The sequence below is a fragment of the Alligator sinensis genome, unplaced genomic scaffold (assembly GCF_000455745.1).
Source record: "Alligator sinensis unplaced genomic scaffold, ASM45574v1 scaffold1006_1, whole genome shotgun sequence".
In the NCBI taxonomy this organism is placed as follows: Eukaryota; Metazoa; Chordata; order Crocodylia; family Alligatoridae; genus Alligator; species Alligator sinensis.
The window spans coordinates 113,336-118,734 of record NW_005843279.1 but is presented as its reverse complement, the minus strand read 5'-3'; positions in this window follow the sequence as shown (position 1 = coordinate 118,734).

Below are 5,399 nucleotides of genomic sequence, written 5' to 3'. Positions count from 1 at the left end.
ACTGCTGAAACCTCCTTAGCCTGACAAAGGGTTTTTGAACCCGAAAGCTTGCTTAATAACTATTCTCCAACCATTTGGGTTGGTCTAATAAAAGATACCAAATTCACCCAAGGAACCTTGTCTGCCTATGTCCTTAGACCAACACGGCTACAACCTAAACCCCTGCATCCATCTCTCATAGAATCATAGGGCTGGAAGGGACCCCAAAGGTACATCAGGTCCAGTCCCCTGCATGAGCAGGAAAGACATCTGGGGTCAGATGACCCCAGCCAAGTGACCGTCCAGTCTTCTCTTGAAGACCTCTAGGGTAGATGATTGCACCACTACTGGGGGGAGCTTGTTCCATAGTCTGGACACCCTAGTTGTAAAGACATTTTTCCTAATGTTCAGCCTGAAACTATCTTCCAGGATTTGTTCACCGAGCCCCTGATGTACAACTCTGATATAATGGTAAGCTGCAATCAGGTCCCCTCTCAGCCTTCTTTTCTTTAGGCTGAAGTGTCCGATATCCCTCAGCCTCTGCTCATATGGCTTACCATGCAAGTCCCTGATCATGTGGGTGGCCCTTTTCTGGACCTTCTCCAGCTTTAGCATGTCCTTGTTGAAATGCTGCACCCAGAACTGGATGCAATACTCCAGCTGCAACTGCACCAGTGTTGAGTAAAGCAGGAGAATCACTTCTCTGGATTTACTGGAGATGCATCAATTGATGCATGCCAGTGTTTTATTGGTCCTCAGGGCTACAGCATCATATTGCCGGCTCATATTCATGCTGGGGTCTATTGTTACCCCAAGATCCCTTTCATTTGTAGTCCTGGTCAGGTAAGTGATGCCCAGCCTGTACATGTGCTGGGAGTTCTTCCTTCCCAGATGCAGCACTTTGCATTTCTCTACACTGAACCTCATCTGGTTCTGTTCATCCCAACCTGGCAGCCTGTCTAGGTCTGTCACAGGCCAGCTGGGCACTGTAAGTGTATCAATTTAGTTGCAAGCTAACTGGGTGCTGCAACTGTATCAGCCACTGGGCTGTTTGGGTCAGGATTGAGGAGGCAGAGTTGGGAGTGAAGCAAAGGCAAATTTATTATAGTTTACACACACAACAGTTAACAGAAAAATAAGTGCGATAACCAGATAATGCAGTATGAAAGAGGTAATGGTAAATAATAACAACAGATAGGTGGATCAATCTGTCGCAGGCCAACTGGGCACTGCGAGGGTATCAGCCACTGGGCTGTTCAAAACAACAGATAGACAGACATGGGTTGGCAACTTATCGATAGTCCCTCGATGCCAGGTGTGCACCAAGTGATTCCAGCGAAGTCAGGCATCCCCAATCAATGCTATTGGAGGGATTACCAGGGAAGTTCCGTTGATCACGAAATGATCCTCACACCGGGAGTCCAGAGTCTGGGCTTAGAACAGCAGTGACCGTTCTGTTCCCTCCTTCCTGCTGGTCACCTGACGCACCCGCTTTTTATACCTAGTCTTGTGCTAATCTGTTGGCTTTAGAGCCACGCACAATCTTGTCCTATAGCTGTTCATAGATTTCATAGATTTCATAGACATTAGGGCTGGAAGGGACCTCGGAAGATCATCGAGTCCAGCCCCCTGCCCAAAGGGCAGGAAGTCAGCTGGGGTCATAGGATCCCAGCAAGATGAGCATCCAGTTTCATCTTGAAGGTGTTCAATGAAGGCGCTTGAACCATCTCCGGTGGCAGGCTGTTCCAGACCTTGGGGGCTCGGACAGTAAAGAAATTCTTCCTTATGTCCAGACTGAAACGATCTTGAAGTAGTTTGTGAAGTAGTTGTAGTAACTGTTGGGTAACAGCTATTGTTCAGCACTGTATGGGATTGAAAGGTGTTAAAAATTATTATAAAAGGTTACTACCCAGACTCGGGTTTGTCCAATAAGCAAATTGCAATGCAGCACCTTTAGGTCTGAAATTGACATTACTCTGCCTAAGCCCAACCCCTTTTAGGTTTCTCTGAATATGCTTTCTTGGGATGTGCTTTCCTGGAATGTGTTGGGTGTGCCAAGCAGTTGGATCCAATTTTTATCGTCAAGGCTGAACCCTGAGCAAAAACCGTTAGGTTAGCTAATCTTGCAGCTACAGCTTCGCCTTCACCAGTCAGTTCCACGAACAGTTAGTTTTATCATTTTGGTTAAATTTATGACAGACAAGTTACATTTGCGGGTTACAAACTTACATGCTTTATATTAGCTAATATTGCCTATTAGGCAAAATACCAAATGCCTCCAAGAAGCACATATTTATTGCTTATTAATCCCTCTGGTTCTGGCCATCACAGGTCTGCTTGTATATGCAGCCTATCTGTGGGTGTGTCCGCACAACCCCATATCTTGGTGTCAGCCGTGAACTTGGCCAATGGGCTTTTCACCCCCTCATCCAGGTTGTTGATGAAGATATTGAATAGTACTGGGCCAAGTACCAACCCTTGGTGAATGCTGCTGTTCACATCTTGCCAGGATGACACCGATTCATTCATTTGGACTCTCTGTGTCCTACTCTGCAAGCATTTTTTAATCCACTTGACAGTCCTGCAGTTGAGCCCGATACCTTCCAGTTTTCTGATCAGTACCTCATGGGATACCATGTCAAAGGCTTTTTGGAACTTGAGGTATATTATGTCAACCACTCTCTGTTGTCCAGATGATGAGTAACCTGATCATAGAAAGAAATGAGATTGGTCAGAAAAGACCTGCCTGTGACGAAGCCATGCTGGCTGTCATTCAGTATCATAACTTCTGCAAGTTTGTCACATATAGCCCCTTTGATGAATGTTTCTAGGATTTTCCCTGGAATAGAAGTTAAGCTAATTGGCCTGTAGTTTCCTGGGTTGTCACGCTTCTGCTTCTTGAAGATGGGCACAACATGGCCCTCTTCCAGTCCTCTGGGCTTTCTCCAGAGGCCCATGATTTTTGAAAGACCTTTGCCAGGGGTTCTGTGATTACTTCAGCCAACTTTTGCAGCACTCCTGGGTGGAGTTCGTCCTGTCCTGCTGATGTATATACATCTAATTTCTCTTATTGATCATACACCAGTTCTATGGCAATAGTGGGAACAGTGTCAATCCCGCCCTGCTCATTCTGTGCCCTACCTGGCACGTAGTTCCCCTTGGTCTTGTGAAAGACCGAGGCAAAGTAGTTATTTAGGAGTTTGGTTTTTCCTGAGTGGTAGTGACCAGGTATCCTGAGGCATTGAGCAGTGGCCCCACACTCCCATTAGTTTTCCTTTTACTTCCTGTGTAGCTAAAAAAGGACTTTTTGTTGTCCTTGATTCATGTAGCTAGTTTTAGTTTGGTTTCTGGCTTAGCTTGCCTTAGCTGTTTTCTATAAGTGCAGGCCATTGTCAAGTAGTCTTCCTTAGAGGCTGTCCCAAGCTTCCATTGTTTGCACACCTCTTTCTTTTTCTTTAGGAGGGCTGCAACTTCCCTGCTTATCCAAAATGTTTTTTTGACCCTTCTGCTACTTTTTCTCCATAAGGGAATGGATTTTCTCTGAGCCTTAAGGACTGTATCCTTAAGAAACGACCATTCTTCTCGTGCTCCCTTTACCTGTGGTCCTTGGTCTCTCAGAGCATTCTCTACTAGTGACCTGAGCTTATTAAAATTTGCATTTCTGAAGTCTAAGACTTCGAGCTTGGTATCTGTTTTTTCAGCCTGGTGACGTACCGTGATCATGATGATTTCATGGACACTATGGCCTAGGCTGCCTTCTACGTTTAAGTTGATCATCAGGTCATCCCCTTTGACCAGGACCAGGTCAAGAACTGCATTGCCTCTAATTGGCCTGTGCATCTCCTAAGTCAAGAAAAGCTCTTCGGTACTGGTCAGGAAGGATCAGAATCAAGCCAAGCTGGCCAAGCATTCCTCCCAGGAGAGGTCTGGGTAGTTGAAGTCACCCATGACAACCATGTCCTGTGCACATGTGGCCTCTGTTAGCTCACGAGCCAATTCTAGGCAGACCAGACAGACCCTGTCTGGACTCATCACAGTCCAGAAAGACCCAGATCCTCCAGAGCACCTGCCCTAATGGGATCAAGTCAGTGTCATTGCAAGCCTGGCACTCATCCCTCCACCACTCTACAGCCCAGATCCCATCCTCAGGGAACTTTCCAAACCTTCCCTTCCTGTCCACAGATTCTCTGGCAACCCCTAGAGCCCACAGTTGTCCCATTACTCCAACATCCATTTCCCAGCGATGAATCCCCAATGTGAATCCCTTGTGGCCCAGCACACAGGGAAAATTATCAAATCTCTTAGGGTTTTTGGGCAGCACATGACACATGCCAGCCCATAGGACAGTTTTCTGATCCTCAGATAAGATGAGGAGGCAGTGAGGTCTTTCTGGATCAAGAGTCACCTTCTCTGTAGGAGAAAGGAATGCCTCAGAGTATAATAGGATCAAAGGGAAATAGGTGTGGAAGAGACCTCACAAGGTCATCTAGTCCAGGCACCTGTGCAAGGCAGGACCATCCCTGACTAAAGGGTCTGTCGAACCTGCTTTAAAACTTTTCCAAGCATGGCAAACCCACAGCTTCTCTAGGGAGCTTGTTCCAGTTCCTGACCACTCTCATGGTCACAAAGGTCTTCCTAACTCCAGCCTAAATTTCCCGTGATGCTTCTTCAGGACATTGTTCCTAGTCCTGTCTCCTATACCCACAGAGAAAAGCTCATCTCCATCCACTCTATAATCACCCTGCATGTATATGAAGACTGTTATCAAGCCCTCCCTCAGTCTTCTCTTTTCCAGTCTAAGTAACCCTAGTTCTTTCAGCCTTTCCTCGCAAGTCTTGACTCCCAGGCCCCTAATCATTTTTGCTGTCCTGTGCTGGACTCTTTCTAAATTATCCACATATTTCTTCAATTGTGAGGCCCAAAAGTGGACACAGGACTCCAGATGAGGCCTCACCAGCGCTGAATGGAGCAGAAGAATCACTTCTCTTGGTTTGCAAATGACACTCCTGTTAAAACAATGATGTGCACTAATTTGAATTAGATTTGTAGCAAATATTTTTTCAGGGTGAGAAGTTTAAAAGGTAATTAAACAAAATGTATTCCCACAGATAATAAGTATTCTAATATAATAAAAGCCTTGTCTGTATGTCTGTCTGTCCATAATGCTCCAGGCCAGCTGTGCATGCACCACCAAGAGGGCAGGCAGCAATTGCCTGCACAAACCTGGCTGCATGGGCCCAAGTTCTCATCGCTACCAAGGATGTTTGTGGCAGTGGTGAACACACCCCAACCCTAAGCAGCAAGACTGCCCCTGCTTCCCAGCCTGAGGGCAAAGGGAAGGATCATGATGGTGGTGACCCCCTGCCACCCAGCCCCGCCAACCCCCAGAACAGCCAGCAGGGAGGGGATGAAGGGAGCAG